At 38.4% G+C, this 19,017-nt stretch overlaps 1 protein-coding gene and 1 non-coding gene across 4 annotated transcripts in view; one reads left to right on the forward strand and one right to left on the reverse strand.

Annotated features, from left to right (window-relative positions):
• SLC44A1 (solute carrier family 44 member 1) overlaps window positions 1-19,017 on the reverse strand; it is a 216,335-nt gene that overhangs the window by 161,445 nt on the left and 35,873 nt on the right. The gene's annotated exons all lie outside the window — the stretch shown is intronic.
• Window positions 14,796-14,868, forward strand: TRNAG-UCC (transfer RNA glycine (anticodon UCC)). Its single transcript has one exon. It is a non-coding gene; the product is annotated as a tRNA-Gly (tRNA).

Here is a 19,017-nt window from a genome sequence, read left to right on the forward strand (position 1 = left end):
TGATTCAGTATCTCAAGAATTCAATTTACTGTGGGCAATTTCTGGGCCAAATACATAGAAAACCTCTCACGGGGGATGAGAAGTGGAGAGAGGATAGGGGTTAAATAAAAAACAGTCACAGAGTACAAAGTGGATCAGAAGAATACAAAAAAAGGGTGTGGTCACCCTCACTCAGATAAAGAAAAGCTTCTCCAGGAAGGGCAGTTTATCTCACTGGCTACGTTGAGGATTAAATGTGACCATCTATCACATAGTAAACACTAACTCTTGGTTATAATTCTTATTCTCCAATACTCACTTTTCAGTTAACCTTCTCCCTATTGCTAAAATATCCCCTTACCAGGTGGACCCTTTCACTGAAAGAATAGAAAGAATACTAAACTCACCTTTCCCCTTCTATTTAATAAAACTTCAACTTAATGGTGGCATCTTTCATTGTAGCTACTGTTTTTAAAGCTCTCAGTTATTGATTCCTATTAAATAGGCACTATACCCAAAGCTTTACACATATTACCTTTAAAACAGCTCTCTGATGCAGGTATCATCCTTATTGCACAGCTAAGAAACTCAGGCCCAAAAGTTAAATTATCAGACCAAGGTTTCACAACTGTGCAGTTGGGATCTGAACCCAAGCCTGTGGCCACAAAGCCAAATCCAGTGAGAATATCATTCATTTTACACTTAGTCAGTAAAGAACAAAAATACCTCCATTACTTTTTCCTCACACTGCAAGCTTTCCTCACACTGCAAACTGCAACCCAATAATTTAAAATTCTATAGGCACAGAGAAAAAGAGTGATATGTTTTATAGGCCATGAAATTTCTCAAGCGAGTCAGGAAACCCAACAGTTGAAAAAATTTAAATGATTCTTTAACAGACTTAACCAAGTGGTAACTGGATTTAATGCTGTCTGTTTCTTCCAATTAAAATCCACATAGACCTAGAAAAAGTAAAATGTTTTCAAAAGCACTTTTTAAATGTGATTTTTATCCCTTTCTCAAATTCTGCATAAGGTTAATACAGGCTGTCAATCAGTGTTAGGTCTCTTCCCATTCACAGAATCTTACGTTACAGGAACTAAGTAAGACCAAAGGAATCATACAGTCCAAGTCTTTAAGTGACCAAGGGAAAAGAAAGAGACTTGCCTTGACTTGCTCAAGATCAACTGCTTGATCTTCAAAACAATTCTGTTAGTTATCATTATATAGTCCCAGTTTTTCAGCTTTGTAAAAGAGAAAACCAAGATTCAGAGAAAATAAGTGGAAAATTCACTACTGAAACCTGAGTCCTCAAACTCTAGCAGAGAGGTGGAAACTATAAGAAAGAATTAAGAAAATGCTTAAAAAAAAAGAAAAAAAAAACCATGATAACAGAGATGAAGAATGCCTTTGTCAGGCTCATCAGTAAACTAAACACTTCCAAGTAAAGCTCAATAAATTCAAGAATAGGTCAACAGAAATTACCCAAAGTGAAACACAAAGAAAAAGAAAATTAAAATTAAGAACCCAGAACAGAATGTCCAAGAGCTATAGGATAATATCAAATGGTCTAACGTGTGTAACTGTAATCCCAGAAGAATAAATGGAGTGGAGGACATGTTAGAAATGCTGACAGAATTTTCCAAAAATAACAGAAGAAATCAAAGCATAGATCCAAGAAGCTGAGAGAATTCCAAGCAGGATAAATACAACACACACATGCACACATACACGCCCTACACAAACTATATTCAAAATGTTGAAAACCAAACACAGAGACATCATTTTGATGGCAGCAAGAGGGAGGAAAGGGCACACTGTACACAAAGAAGCAAACATTAAGCAAACTTCTTATCAGAAATTGTGCAAAGCAAAAAAAACCATGGGATGACCTCTTTTAATTACTGAAAGAATTAAAAAGAAAAAAGAAAAGCATTAGTAACTCAGAATTTTATACCCAGAGAAAATGCCTCTCAGAAATGAAGACTTTTTCAACAAAACCTAAGAGAATTTATCAGCAGCAAACTGAAGTACAAAAAATGTGAAAGTTATTCAGGCAGAAGAGTACGAGACAAACTTGGATACCACACAAAGAAATAAAGACTTTCAAAAACAGGTAAAATGAAGTTTTAAACTTTTCCATAATAAAGTATTTTTAAAATAAGGATGTAAATATATGTGCATAACAGCATTCACATTACAGTCTTCCTGTGCACTCTATAAGATTAATAACCTGGAAAGCAGAATTATAATTTTTACTACTAGTACTAGACCATAAAAAATAAATCTAAATCAGATCACAGCTGATGTCTGCCTGATGTTTGTATTATATTCATATCTTTAAAGTTAGGGAGAACAATGTTTAACATTTTCACATTCCTTCCTACATTTTACACAGCATAGATTTTAAAACAAAACAAAACCAACTTCCATAATATCTCTTTCAGAAGTCATAGTACAGGTAACTACATCCTAGACTTCACACGCACCATTAGCCCTAACAGTTAAAACCGAGGCATTCTGATGAATTTGATTTCATAGGAAGTAAATCCTGCGAAAAGTTCTGTCTTAGATTTCCACGTTATTTCAAGCGAAGATACCAGTTGTTGAGTAAATGTTTTTGTAGATAACAGTCACTCACAAAGGTTTTGGCAAGTGATATGTTACAACCAGTGAGTCAAATCAGGCATCACTGGAGGGCATCAGCAGTAACAGGGCAGGCAAGGTGGGCCAAGCCAGGGAACCAACCAGGCAGGAAAAGGTCTGACAGGTGTGAATCTAGTTCACAGAAACAGGGGGGGCTGGAAGACATAAAAGGATCAGAGAGGCAATAGCAACAATCCAGACGTAAGACAAAAAGTCAGCGAGGTCTCAAATTTGGAAACAAGCAGGGTCTAAACTCCAGGATGTCAAAGATCCAGGTGATACCTAACGGCAAAGACCGAATGCCCCCTGTCCTCTTTTTATACTCTGCATACTGTCTGTTTGACTCTCTTCTAATTAAGATTGATATACAAAGATTCCCAAAAGACTCCTATCATAACTCAGTATTATTACCTAGTGCTATGAGTCTTTCCTTGATCCATGAGATTTTTGTAAACATGATGTGACAATAATGAAAAATGTGCCTTAAACAACAGTATTGCAAATTATATAAGAAGTTACTTAACTTTCCAGGTAACACTCTTAAGCATTCTGTCGGTTCTTCAAATAAATACTGCTGCTGCTGCTGCTGCTGCTAAGTCGCGTCAGTCGTGTCCGACTCTGTGCGACCCCATAGACGGAACACCATACAAAGAATCTGAGATCCAAAGCCAGGTAAGATAGCCCCCTACCCTCACAAAGCTTTAGTTTAGCAAGAGAGGCAAACTGAGGACTTGGTAACATAAGCGATGTCAAAATAAAGATGTGTAAAAAGTACTACAGGAATAGAGATGGGGAACCATTAAGCAAACATTTGTAAGATTTGTTGAAATTACCTCATAAACTTCTGAAGCAAACACTAAAAAATGATTCTCTGTTGTCTAAAATAGAATGTGTTTTGTGCCCAAAACACACTAAAAATTCTTTTTAGCTCTGATGGGAAATATTGACTGCCAAATAAGAATTATTCCACTCAGAAATGTGTAGTAGTAAACAAACAGAACATTAAGTTGATTTTTAAAAAAAAAAAAACAAACCACACAAATCAGCCATTTTTCTCTCTTCGTAGCCATTAAGATTTCTCTATACTACATTTTATGGCTGCTTCACTTAGATAGAGGCCTTTCGGTTTTGGGAAAGAGAAAACATATTGTCCTTTGTTTTCTGGTATAATTAGTGCAGGGCTATATTTATTAAGCTAACTAGAATAATATTTTCATGTTGATGTCATTGAGATTCCCACTAATACTGAGTTAAGTAGTATCTGGTTACATACATCCAGAGTCACTGTAAGCTGGAATTTCTGATAGGCTAAAGGACTAGAGGCTCCCCCTTGTTATTTTCCCAGAGCAAGCTAAAGAACTGCATTCTCCTTCATTCAAAGCAATAATATAAGTGGCAATCTGGGAGGGTGGTCCAAAGAAAGAAAAGTAGGGTATAGGTAGTATTAGCCCTGAAAATAAAGGACAAACCAGAGTCAATTCCAACACCATTTGGGCCAGCAGTTCATAACTACACCACTGCCCATGCCTCTGTGTTTTTATTAGTCAGGAGGTATACCACAATTATTCATTACTCATGGTTAAGTACTTAGAAATTTAAACAGAATCCAGATTATCATTATAAGGTTATCAACACTTGCTTATGATCCTATGGAACAGCAAAACGTAGAGTTAGACTGATTGGCCAGGGATTGCAATAAACTGAAGCCTACACCTAATGACAGGCGTACTAATGTCATCCTTCCTGTGTGCCTACCTCTCTACAACACAGATCCATCCACCCTGCCTTTCCTAGATTCCAATGAAAAGCCAACTCTGTATGTGAACACTAAAGCAAGCTAAGATGTGGCCTTTCACCCAGATTTCCAGGATGTATCCTTGGAAAGTGTCCATTACTTCTTTGAATAATCAAATTCCCTCTCTCCAATTTTCTTTGACCACCACAGTCTCTATTTTCTGGGTAAACAGACCACCTCTGAAATAGGATCATAGTTCCAGCAGCTCTACTCCTTGGCACAACCAGAAAGCCACTAGTCACTGAATTCATCTCCAAGGTCACTACTATAGACATTTGTGATTTAAGCACATATGTCGTAAGTACTGGGCTATACGTGAAGACTTTATTTTGTTCATGCCAATCTGCTTTACAGAAAAACCTCCAGTGTTAAAGACAGATAGTCATATACTTCAAATCTTCAAATCTCCCTCCAAGGACTTAGTGGTTCATTAAATTCCCCAATATGCTTTTATTTGCACAGAGTAGTAACAAAAGAATAAAAGAGCTGATGTGTATCACTTTTGCCACAATTTTCAGTAGAGTGAGCAGACCTGATGAAGTTGGATAGCAATAAAACATGGAGGCTTTCAGCTTTCTGTTCACAGCACCTGAAAATAAAATCTTGTAATAGGATTTTGAAAGACATTGCCTGTCCTTTGGGAAAGCTCTCTCAAGGATTTGGAGTGCATAACTACGTACAGTTACCATAAGTAATCCGTTTCATTTGCTAAGCCTGGTGATAGCAATTCATATTTGAAAAGGAAAAATAAAAGCATGATTTTAACAGGCAGTTAAAGGTAATAAGCTACATTGAGTGGAAAGATACAGGCATCTGTGTCCAACTGCTTTTCTTAGTTCATGAACTTTATGCTAAACCACAAACATTCCTCTGTTTAAGGAAAAAGAGTGAAATGGCAATGATAGGCGCTCTAAGTTATGCATTTACGCAGTGACAGAAAGATCATGGGGAGATATGTTGCCAATGACTTCATTCTTTCCCTGAATGCCCTAAAAAAAAACACCAAAACTGTGGGTTTGTTACAAAGATGTCCTTCTTCCATCAGACATCCCAGGGTCTGTCTTTCTTGTACATGAGCACATGACAATTACTGGACAGGGGCCATTATTCCTCCTGCCCTACAACGTAGCTCACAGCATATTTTACCTCCATGAGCAAAGAAACACCATCAAAATTATACAGATAAACCTTGTCTGTAACCCTTGAATAGTATTTCTAACTTGCCTTTCTTCTGAATCAGTGGAAAGTAACATTTTTAATTTAAAATTAGTATTTTGTTTTAATTATACAGTTTTTATGGGCTTCATTTCTCCCCCATCACAGCCTACAAGTGTTAGAATATCTTCAGTACTTGGTGACACCAAGGGTAGACAGATAGGACCAAAGCTGTACTTTGCACCTCCAACCTACTATAGTACAGCCAGTTTCCTGTAGCTAATGGATTTACTGACTTTTAAAGCAGGAACTCACAGGTACTCAAGATGGGATTCTCATTCCAACCTTGCTTCCTTTCCCTGATGCAATGGCTAAGAACTGACTTATGAAGAATATGATGACTTATGGAGAAGAAACATGAAGACTACTCTGATCCTATATGATAGCTAATGGGTAAGTGGGAAGTGAGTAAATTTACATCTTAAATCAAAATTAGATCTTGTCTTTGGCAGTGAAGATGTCTTTAGTCTTACAGTAATTGTGCACAGAAATAAATATATGTTCAGTTCTGTGGCAGTGCCTAAAAACTCTGAAGGGAAAAATTCCTATTATAGGTAAATAATTTATGAAAATATAGATTACATTCCTTTCTTTGGAGTTACTATTATACACTATGATCATACTACCATCACAATAATTATTATTTCACATTATAATTACTTACTTCTCTAGTAGATGGTGAGTTTTTTGAGAGTAAGGATAATGTTTCTATTTTTTTGTTTAAATCAGGGATCAGTAAGCACTTAAAATTCTTCAAGAGGAAACCTACTCCACATGAAACAATGTGTAGGGAACCTTGCCCTAAGTGGTTGAATTATATAATGGCTATTCTTCCAAACTTACTGCCTACTTCAGGGCAAGGACTTGTTGGTTTTATTCATTGCTATGTCACCAGTAGAAGAACAGTGTCTAGCACATAATAGGCTCTCAGTAAATTTATTTAATGGATGAATGAACAAGGCAAGGTCTTTCACCATTCAAGTAGCATAATGTTTGAGCAAACGTCCTCACTGTCTCCTGCATAAGATCATTTCCCTAAAAAGCATTCTACTGCATCACAGGCTGGCTCCTTTTCCTACAGATATTACACATTTATAGCATTTCCCAGAGAGGTTTGTCAATAGGGTCTATGAGAAAAACAAATTCTAGATTTAAGTAAGTTTTAGAAATTCTAGTTAATGAAGTCTAGTCTTTTCAGTAGGACTTCTCTGAGACCTTATTTTGAGACTCTCCAAAACATATTTGACCACCCACAGACTGGGAGACATGAATACAGACAGTGCCAATCTTCCTCCAAATGCATGTCTGCAAACCAGAGCATAAGGGTTCATGGTTAGGATGGATGCTCCCACTGAAAAGTACTCAGAAGAAAAGGCTGATGGCACTGGTTAAAACTATGCTGAAACTCATAAAAAGAGAATGAAACCTTGCCATCTGCAACAACATGGATGGACGTGGAGGGTATTAATGCTAAGTGAAATAAATCAGACAGAGGAAGACAAATACTAGTATCACTTATATGCTGAATAAAAAATATAACAAACTATTGAATGTAACAAGAAAACAAGTAGAGAGAACAAAGTAGCAGTTACTAGTGGGGAGATGGAAGGGAGAGGGGCAATATAGGGGTAGGGGATTAAGAGCAATAAATTGTTAGGTATAAAATAAGCTACATGGATATATCATACAATACAGAGAATACAGCCAACATTTTACAAAAGCTGTAAATGGAGTACAACCTTTAAAAATTGTGAATCATTATGTTGTACACTTGTAACTTAATATGGCATATCAACTATACTTCAATTTTTAAAAAAAAGACTCTTCTGAAACTGAAAGCAATGTATATCAGTTAGACATTTCTGGAAAGTAATTTGGTGATACATTTCAAATAACTCAAAGTAATCCAAAACATTAAAAAAAACTGCATGTGGGATGTACAATACAGTGCTATTATGAGAAAAAAATTAGAAATTAACTACTAATAGAAAATAGTTAAAAATGAGAATGAAATATTAAGCAACCATAAGGATAAAGAGTTGCACAGTAACATATAAAATGATAATGATAAAAAGCTGTGTTCAGAAACAGGGTATAAAAGTATGCCATGCTCTGAGTATACAATTTATAAAATAGTCTATCCCAATGTACAAGCATTAGAAAAGGATAGTGTAGTTTTTAAACAGTTAGACTTATAATGCATTTTTTACTTCCATTTATGCTATTTAACTATGGAAAAAATAACAAAAATAAATATTAACTCCCATTTCTCCAGATCATGCTTTTTCTACTTCCTCAATATAGGCTCAGCTATAAATAGATGCACAATGAAAACAACCAGAATGTATTTAAGTCATTCTATCTGCCACTTAGTGACAAGAGATAAGAACATTTCAAACTTCACTAGAAACCAGTAATATCTGAGAGGTGAAGTTGCTCAGTCGTGTCCGATTCTTCGTGACCCCATGGACTGTAGCCTACCTGGCTCCTCCGTCCATGGGATTTTCCAGGCAAGAGTACTGGAGTGGGTAGTACACCCTAATAAATATTACAGAGGAAATACACCAGTGTAGTGAGAGATGTATACAGCGTATACAGCCAATAAGCACTAAAAACAGCAGGGATGTGAAGCAGGTAGTTGAGCCCTAAGGCCCATGATCACTCGACTCTGCCCTGTTTATTGTGGTAACTACATCCTGTATATAGGGCTTCCCTGGTGGCTCAGAGGTTCAAGTGTCTGCCTGGAATGAGGGAGACCGTATCGTGTATGGACATAAGGAACAGACTTGTGGTTACCAAAGGATAGATGCGGTGGACTGGGAGTTTGGGATTAGCAGATGCAAAGTACTATATACAGACTGGATAAACAACAAGGTCCTACCGTACGTATAGCACAGGGAACTATATTCAATATTCTGTAATAAACCTTAATAGGAAAGAATATAAAAAAGAACACATATATTTATAACTGAGTCACTTTGCTGAACAGCAGAAATTAACAAAACATTGTAAATTATCTTCAATAAAAAATTTAATTAAAAAAAAAGAATCTTGTATGGACACTGTGGATGGTTGGATGTGGAAAGGAAGGGAGGAGGAAATAAGAGGCATAAAATTACAGTCTACCGTTGAACAATGCAAAGGTTAGGGGCATCTAACACCATTCAGTCAAAAATCTGCATATGACTTTTATAGTCAACCCTCTGTATCCATGCTTCTTCCATATCCCGATTCTGTTCTGGAGGATTCAACCACCCACAGATCATGTGGAACTGTGGTATTTACTGCTGGAAAAATCTGAGAACAAGTAGACCCACGCAGTTTAAACCCATGCTGTTCAAGGGTCAAATGAACAGCAAAAATACCATAGTACATTCTGTGGCTTATTTTATCTAAATTGATTGTTTGCATGGCTAATATTTCTTCTTACAGGAAAATTATAGGATATAACCAAGAATAACATATTTTTAAACATATTTTGATTTCAAAGATAATTTCCAAATGTCCAAATATTACTGCTGATATTTGAAGAAAACACCTGTAGTGGTGTTTAACAGGTGGAAACAAACAGTTGTTTCCTCCTAGCCTTCCATAACTTCCATCTATATTTTGCATAGCATTTGTTTGGATTTCAAGAGTAATAATTATTTAAAACGCTACTTTGCTATTAGGAAATCACATACAAATGCCTATCAACTGATGAATCAGTTCAGTTCAGTCGCTCAGTCGTGTCCGACTCTTTGCGACCCCATGAATCGCAGCACGCCAGGTCTCCCTGTCCATCACCAACTACCAGAGTTCACTCAAACTCACGTCCATCGAGGCGTTGATGTCATCCAGCCATCTCATCCTCTGTCGTCCCCTTTTCCTCCTGCTCCCAATCCCTCCCAGCATCAGAGTCTTTTCCAATGAGTCAAATCTTCGCATGAGGTGGCCAAAGTAATGGAGTTTCAGCCTTAGCTTCATTCCTTTCAAAGAACACCCAGGGCTGATCTCCTTTAGAATGGACAGGTTGGATCTCCTTGCAGTCCAAGGGACTCTCAAGAGTCTTCTCCAACACCACAGTTCAAAAGCATCAATTCTTCGGCACTCAGCCTTCTTCACAGTCCAACTCTCACATCCATACATGACCACTGGAAAAACCATAGCCTTGACTAGATGGACCTTAGTTGGCAAAGTAATGTCTCTGCTTTGGAATATGCTATCTAGGTTGGTCATAACTTTTCTTCCAAGGAGTAAGCGTCTTTTAATTTCATGGCTGCAGTCACCATCTGCAGTGATTTTGGAGCCCAGAAAAATAAAGTTTGACACTGTTTCCACTGTTTCCCCAACTGATGAATAGATACATACAAATGTGATTTATCCCATAGCATGGTAGATACATTTTGGAATAAAAAGGAATGAATCATGAAACACACTATAACATGGATGAACTTTGAAAACAATGTACCTGAAAAAAGCCAAACACAGAGTCCACATTTTATTGTACATAATTCTGTTTATATGAAATATCCAGAATAGGCAAATTTATAGAAAGAGAAAATAGTGTTTGCCGAGGGTTGGACTGGAGTTGAGGGGAATGGGGAATGACTGCTAATAGTATAAGGTTTCTTCAGAGGATGATGAAAATGTTCTAAAATTGATTGCAGTGATCAAAACTCAGTGGACATACTCAAAATCATTGAGCAGTACACTTAAGATGGGTAAATCATATAGTATATGGTTACATCTCAATAGAGTCGTTGTATGTATAAGAAAACCTGCACTAAAGGGGGGTCATTCTGGCCACTTCACATATGGAGTTTTACTGACAGACTCCATATGAACACTTTTAATATAGCTCCACTAGGTATACAAGATAAAAGCAAAATAGTTTAAGGTAAAGAGCTGGGTAATAGTAAAATTTGATGAAAGAAAACATTTTTCTTCTGAGAAATTAGAAATTACAAGAATTAAAGTATAGATTTTCATTCCCTTTGTACGTAGCACAAGGGGAAAAGAGAAGTAAGGTTGCAGAGAACTGAAATATAAGGTTGTCGTTGTTGTTTAGTCACTAAGTCGTGTCCAACTCTTTTGCGGCCCCATGGGCTGTAGCTGCCAGGCTCCTCTGTCCATGGGGATTTCCCAGGCAACAATACTGGAGTGGGTTGCCATGTCCTTCTCCAGGGGATCTTTGCGACCCAGGAATCAAACCCAAGTCTCCTGCATTAGCAGGCAGATTCTTTACTACTGAGCCACCTGGGAAGCCCGAAATATAAGATAAAACAGATGAAAGTAGAGAGAGAAAAGTCATCTTTTAAAGAGACCAAAGGACACACAGACCAAGGCAAAACTAGACCATGGTATTAAACACAGCTACAGAAAGTACTTGTCAGAAAAAGGGGGCCAGGTGGAGAAGTGCGCACACATGTACTATTTATTTAGCACCTCTTGGGTGCCAGGATCTGTAATTGGCCAATTATAGTGACAAATAGGGAGAAGGCAATGGCACCCCACTCCAGTACTCTTGCCTGGAGAATCTCATGGACGGAGGAGCCTGGTGGGCTGCAGTCCGGGGGGTCACTAGGAGTCGGACACGACTGAGCGACTTCACTTTCACTTTTCACTTTCATGCATTGGAGAAGCAAATGGCAACCCACTCCAGTGTTCTTGCCTGGAGAATCCTAGGGACGGGGGAGCCTGGTGGGCTGCTGTCTGTGAGGTCACACAGAGTCAGACATGACTGAAGTGACTTAGCAGCAGCAGCAGTGACAAATAACCATCTGAAAGATACACTGACACTGGTCTTCCAAACTGTTTTGGGGAAGGGGTGCCAGGGCAGCAGACTCTAGAACACTGAATAGACAATTCAGGATACTGAGCTGCTGTGCCATGAGTCATCCAGTCTACTCCCCTTCCTCTGATTCCATGTCGTTAGGCGACCTCACTGTCCTCTGGCTTCCCACAAATTGACAAGCAGTGTGCATAACATAACTACAGAACTTCAGAAAATAAAGTAATGGAGCAATAGAAGTTATTGCATACGCAGAGAGTCTGGAAGAATATTTATAGACTAAGCTGTGAACAACTGTTATCTCATGAGGTGGGATCGGAAAGGACTCTTGTTTTTTTTTTTTTTTTTACTTTTGGAAAGGACTCTTTATATGTATCCATATTTGGGTTGGATTTTTAAATAATCACTGCTTTTCTATTAGGCATAACTATGATAGTTCTTAAATAATAATTTGGCTTTACCTTAATACTAGCTAAGCTGACAAAAATCTTCTGGTCTTTTATAGGTCAGTTTAATAAATTAGCCTCCCGAGATGATGCATGAGTCTTAAGCCTATGGTTTACATGAATCTACTATTAACAAAAGTATGGACTCATAAAGTAAAATCAAGATTCTGAGCCTTGAAGCCCCAGGGCTTGGTGAATTCTAGAAACAACAGTTGGTCAAGCTTCCTGGCAGCCATCAACTGGGCTTCTTTGGTAAAGCCTGAACCACACCAAGGACTCTGCATTCAAATTATATAAGCAGAAAATATTAAGGAGTTATAATTTAGAATCCCTCTAGAGAATGTTTCCCAGCATTTTAGCCTAATTTAACAAACAGGCATCTCCAAGAACAGCAGACCGGCTTTAGCCAACAAACTTTGAAAGAAAAGAGGCTGATTCTGTACCACCAACCAAAACCCTTTCCCTGCCCATGAATAGATCAGAACCATGGAGGAAGTGCTAGAAGCATAAGATTCCTAGGTTTAGCCTGGCCCTAGAGACTGAATCCTAAGTCTAACTACCCAACTCCAGCCCAGGTTTAAAAAGAAAGGTCAGAGTAGCCTGTAGTAGATGCCACTGGATGGTATCAATACTTCAGCATCAAAATCAGCTGGCCCTCAGCTACTCCAAAGTATGGCCAACTGGTTACCTCCAAACGACTCTGGGTCTGAGAATGCTATGTTGTCACAAAGCCCCCAGTTCCTACTTCTTGATACATCCAACTACTAAAATCAAGATATCAGTTATTTAAGTCTAAAATGGAAAAGAACAATACAAAAGAATCAAGCATTAAATTATCCATGGATTAGACTATTTCTGACCCTTCCAATCCTGAGAAACAGTGGTCTCACAAATCAGCAAAGGTTTCCAGGAGAAGCAGAATTAAAGAAAACCAGTTAAAGACCTAAAGTGATTAAAGAAAACTCACACATAAGACTAGGAACATCCAAGTAAGTGAGGAGGAACATTGAGGCATCAAATTAATAGCCCTATACATGACAGATACTAAACCTGCTCTTAAAAAAAAAAAATCAACCAAGAATAACAAATGTTAATGGAGCAACCTTGACTAAATGCTTTGAAAATATGAGCATCTGTAAATCTCCATGCCCAATGAGTCATTAAAGCATCCCACTCATAAGAAACCATTTCTGTCCACCTCCAATGCAAAGTCTCAAGCTCAGGCAGATCTCATTTATACCTTAACTGGTTTGTATCCAATTCTGGCAAACCATCTTTCCCATCAGTCAGTCTTCTATGTGTCTGTTAAAGCTACTTTTCTCACAAGATTAATTATTTATTAGCCCCTTAAAAGTAACAACTTTTTCTTTCTCTCTCTATACCTTTATCTCACCTCTATGTCAACTGTTCTTTCCCTGCTGCCCAAAGTAATGATTCTCAATTATAGACTTCAAACAACTATACCACTTCTAAAGATACTATTCCCGTCTTTAGTATATCTCCACTTCTCTGAAATCCAATTAAATTCTGCTTCTTTGCATGAAGTTGACCTTATAATAAACTAATCTTCTGTTAACTACAGATTTGTTGTTCAGTCATATCTGACTCTTTGCAACTCCATGGACCGCAGCATGCCAGGCTTCCTTGTCCTTCACCATCTCCCGAAGTGTGCTTAAACTGTTGCCCATTGAGTTGGTGATGGCATTCAACCATCTTATCCTCTGTCGTCCCTTCTTCTGCCTTCAATCTTTCCCAGCACTGGGGTCTTTTCCAATGAGTTGACTCTTTGCTTCAGGTGGCCAAAGTACTGATGTTTCACTTTCAGCATCAGTCCTTCCAATGTATATTCAGGACTGACTTCCTTTAGGGTTAGGGTTAGGGTTACTGACTGGTTTGATCTTCTTACAGTCCAAGGGGCTCTCAAGAATCTTCTCCAACACAGATATGATCACAAAAAACAACCTATTCCAAGATGGTACATTTAAGACTGGGGTACAAAATGACCAGCTAGCAGTCCACTGTGGAATAATAGTGCAAGCCCCTGATAGAATCCCTACAGCCAACAAACAGGAGGTAGGACTCCAAGGCTCCATACTTTGCTGCTTTTAACCCTGACAATACCTTGGCTCCCTGGCCACAATGAGACACATCTTTGGCCTCCCAGTGTGCTATAAATATCACTTGGGTCACATCATCATTGTCTAGACACAAGTTTTTGTGCTCTCACCAATGAAAATGATCATAGTGATTGAACAATATCAAAGGGAGAATTAAAAAACAGAGACGAGAATACAAGTATCCAGAGATAGCAAAACACATGCCCCAATGCCAAGAGTATCATGGACTTTGGAGGAACAAATCAAGGGGAAAAGACCCTCTGCTCTGGTCCAACTGTTCTTTTTCTGCTAAGTGAATTGCCTAGCAATACCTCTCCCCTTAGTCCTCAGTCTAAGGGGAAGTACGATTTGGCCCCAAAGGGGTTATTCCTAGTGTAGGTCCCAACCACCCCACAGGGATCTTTCCATTCCAGAGATCCTTTGTAGGTCCAAAACCCCGTGTGGTACAAGTCCAGCTCAAGGAACCCTCCGTGATACAACACAGTGGATGATTACTCCCAACTGTCTCTGCTTTCTGGGGGAGGCAGCTTCAAGCAGAAATGTGTGCTGGCCTGAGGTTAATCTCTAGGTGGTTTTTCAGCATCCTCTGTCACATCTGTAGAAGGGGTGTGCTGCAGCTGGCATGTACCAGCTCCTGAGCACCCAACTTCATGTTGGTAGCCTGGTGGGAGTACTTATACCATGGAAATCTGCAAACGTGACAAATCTGGGCATTTTATTTCTTTAATGTTGTTACCATTAACCAATACACCACTACTTATGCCTGTCTGTCATGCAATTTGTGACTTTTTGTTTTATATAGAAAAAGTTTGGAGGGGGGGACTTTCCTGGTGGTCTAGCGGTTAAGACTCTGTACTTCCACTGCAGGGGGCCCAGATTCAATCCCTGGTTGGGAAACTAAGGTTCCCCCATGCTGCAATGCAGGCAAAAAAAAATTTTTTTTTTTTTGCATAGCCAAATCAGTTTGACTTTGTATCTTTTCAAACTGCTTTTAAACTTTTCAATGATTTGATTTTTTTCTTCTACTTATTTACAGTCTCATAAAATTAATTTTAATGTATGAATTATCTGAAAATGTTTAACTACTAAATATAATGACATCAATTGCCTGTTGATTCAAAATGGCCCCTTTAGAGAGACGTTATGGGGAGGGAGGTGGGAGAGGGGTTCATGTTTGGGAACGCATGTACACCCGTGGTGGATTCATGTCAATGTATGGCAAAACCAATACAGTATTGTAAAGTAAAATAAAGTAAAAATAAAATTTTTTTTTAAAATGGCCCCTTTAACAAATAACAAATTCTTATTTACAGTATGGTCTTATGTTTACACTCTTCTCTCCCATTCACCTATTTCACTATTGCGTCATCAACAATAGCATCTAACATTTTTTGAGTACTTCCATGTACCAACAATTTTCTCAGTCTCATTGAATCTCACACTTGACAGGTGAAGAAACTCGTGGTTGGAGAGATTAGGTAACTGAACTGTGGTTGTATGTCTGGTAAGTTGTTTTTCAGTTGCTAAGTTGTGTCCAACTCTTTGTGACCCCATGGACAGGTTTCTGCCCTTCACTATCTCCTGGACTTTGCTCAAACACGTCTATTGAGTAGGTAATGATATCCATCTCATCCTCTGCCTCTTCCTTCTCCTTTTGATAGACCTAAAACCCAAGCACTCTACCCCCAATACCTAAACTCACAACCACTCTGCTAAACTGTAACAAATTACTGATTGCTACAGCTTGATTATCTCCTTTATGTTTATTGTGTTGTCAAGCCCTCTAAAAATAAATGTATTTTTTACTCAGATCATGTTAAATTTATAAATTAATTGGGGAAAAATTGTATCATCTCAATATTTTAGTTTTTGCATCCAGCAACAAAGTATATTCTTCCAGTTCATTCAAGTTTTATAGATCTCAAGAAAAGCTTTATAATTTTCTTTATTTTGATCACATATATTACTTGTTAGGGTTATTTCTAGGTATTTTGTATTTGTTGTTACTATGGTCAATGGGATATTTTTCCCATTATTTTTTTCCAACTGGTTATTGTTGACACTTGGGAAAGGTACTGATTTTTGAATGTTGCTGTTGTTCAGTTGCCCATTTGTGTCCGACTCTCTGCAACCTCCTGGACTGCAGCATGCCAGGCTTCCCTGTCCTTCACTATCTCCCGGAGTTTGCTCAAACTCATATCCATTGAGTTGGTGATGCCATCCAGCCATGTCATCCTCCTGCTCTCAATCATTCCCAGCCTCAGGGACTTTTCCAATGAGTTGGCCGTTTGCATCAAGTGACCAAAATACCGAAGCTTCAGTTTCAGTATCAGTCCTTCCAGTGAGTATTCAGAGTTGATTTCTTTCAAGATTGACTGGTTTGATCTCCGTGCTATCCAAGGGATGCTCAGGAGTCCTCTCCAGTACCACAGTTCAAAGGCATTAATTCTTTGCCACTTGATCCTTTTTACGGTCCAGCTCTCACAACTGCACATGACCACAGGGAAGACCATAGCCTTGACTATACAGACCTTTGTCTGCAGAGTGATGTGTCTGCTTTTCAACACATGGTCATAGTTTTCCTGCCAAGTAGCAATCGTCTTCTGATTTCATGGATGCATGATTTTTATATATGTATCAAATATAGCCTTTATTAATAATTTTTAGTTGACTTTCTTAGTTTATGTTTTTTCATTTCTGATCATTATTTTTTTTTTGTTTTGTGGTTTAGTGCATCAATCAGAACTTCTAGAACAATGCTAATAGTGACAGAAGGCTTGCCTATGTGTTCCCAAAGAGAAAATCCTCTAGCATGTCACTGTCAAGTATAATATTGATTGTTGGTTCAAGACAGTGGATCTTATTAAAGATGTAGTTTTTATTTTCTAGCTTTAAAATAGCTTTGAAAAGGAGGAGAAGGCTTCCCTGAGGGTTCAGTAGGGGAGAATCCACCTGCCAATGAAGGAGACATAGGTATGATCCCTGGTCTGGGAAGATTTCACATGCCATGGAGCAACTAAACCCGTGGACCACAACTACTGAGCCTGTGCTCTAGAGCGTGGGAATCATAACTACTGAGCCCATGCACTGCAACTGCTGAAGCCTGAGAACCCTAGAATCTACTCTACAACAAGAGAAGCCACTGCAATGTGAAGCCTGTGCTCTGCAACTAGAGAGTAGCCCCCCTTGCCACAACTAGAGAAAACCCATGCAGAAACAAAGACCAAGCATAGCCAAAATAACATAAATTTACAAAAATTGTAATGAGGAGACACTGATTTTTTGTATGTTTTTGGGGCATACATACCATTGAGGTAATTTTAGGATTTTTCTTACTGACTTCCTATTTGAAATAGAAAAATTCGAGACTATTCAATAAAAAGGTAGGTCTGAGTTTTGGTATATGTCAGCTCTAAGTAATCCTAGGTCAACAGTACAGTCTGTTCTGAAAAATAAAAATAAAAAAATTTATTTCTTTGATACGTATTATCTCACACACATCTGGGAAATAGACAAATGATGTCAGTATAATGGAGAAGTCATTTTGGCTCACATGCAATTTTCCCCAGCATGTTAATATTTTCAAGTAGGCAGACTCAAGTTTTCTCATGATTATTAAGGAGAAAGCCTTAGCAATAAGACCTTCAGCAGGAGGTAAAAAAGCTGAAAAATTTAAAGAAGCAACTTACTTTTAAGTGATGGGTGAGTCAGTGGCTTCAAAAAAACGCATTACACTTTCCCTCTTTTAAGTTACTTGGCAAAGGTGCAAATGCAGCTGAAGAAGCTATAGAGACAATGCTCTTTGTATTAAAACAATTGATTAATTAAGAAGGTTACGTCCTGGATCAGATTCTTAATTCTGATGAAAAGGTCTCTATTAGAAGTAAATATCCTCTAAGACCTACTTCTCAAAGAAGAGAGCGTTAAGTTCTAGTGTTGAAAGCAACAAGATTTTTCTGTGATATTGGGTACAAACACCAGTAAACTGTTTCTGTTTTTTTCTTTTTCCTTAGTACTTCTATTTGGACTGCACATCGTTACAAAGTTCCTTAGTTTTAAGTGTTCTTTCCCAATTCGATTTCTCCATCAGGCCTATTGTTTTTAGCACCTGAATTTGCACAACATGAGGTGATTTTATTTTTAAATTGTTGTTGAGGTTCTAATCTTGCCTTGTTTTTGTTTTCTTGTATTTTCCAGCTTTACCTGTATGGGGTGGCAGAGAAATGTCTGCATTCCTCATAGACCCACTGGGTCTCATGCAACCTGCTTATCACAATCCAGCCCACTTGAGATTTTTTAAAATCCAGCCAGCTAATAAGACACGAAGTATCTGCCATCAAGGAATTTAAGATAATTTATTTAAATATCAAAAGTTTAAACACTTTTTATAGATGGAGTACCTGCAGTGAAGACAGGAGGTATGCAAATTTCTGAAGCATACTCACATGAAGAGTCTGGCCACTCTCAGGATCCAACTGTCCTGTTTACAATGCACATATGTCACCAAACTCCTGATGTTCTCCCACACAACCTGCTCCACCAACAGCCTTACCCTCCCCTATACACAGTAATTCCACCCTCTCAGGTGTTCAGACAAAAAGCCATACTACAGCTTCTGTTCCTCAAGTCATATGCCCCATTCATTCACAAAATGCTACTGTCTCAACCTTCCAGCTACATCCAGAATCTGAATGTGTCCTCACTTCTCCACAGATACCACCATTATCTCTCACCTGAGTCACTGCAATAGATTTCTATCTGCTTCTATCCTTGTCGCCTCAACACTAGTTTCAAGAAGATGAGACTCTTTTCCTCGGAAAGCCAGAGCACGTTATTCCTCTGCTAAAAAGCCCACAATGTCTTCCACCCTGAGCAAAAGTCCAAGTTTTTCTAATAGCCTATAAGACCCTATGTGCTCTGGCACCAACTACCCCTGACCTGTTCCCTTCCCTCCACACACTTCTCCAACCACTCTGGCCTTGTAGCCCCTCCAGCCTCTCAGGCCTGCTTCTATCTCCAGACTCTGGACTTGCTGTTCCCTCTACC

Source organism: Ovis canadensis, chromosome 2 (genome assembly GCF_042477335.2).
Source record: "Ovis canadensis isolate MfBH-ARS-UI-01 breed Bighorn chromosome 2, ARS-UI_OviCan_v2, whole genome shotgun sequence".
Lineage (NCBI taxonomy): Eukaryota > Metazoa > Chordata > Mammalia > Artiodactyla > Bovidae > Ovis > Ovis canadensis.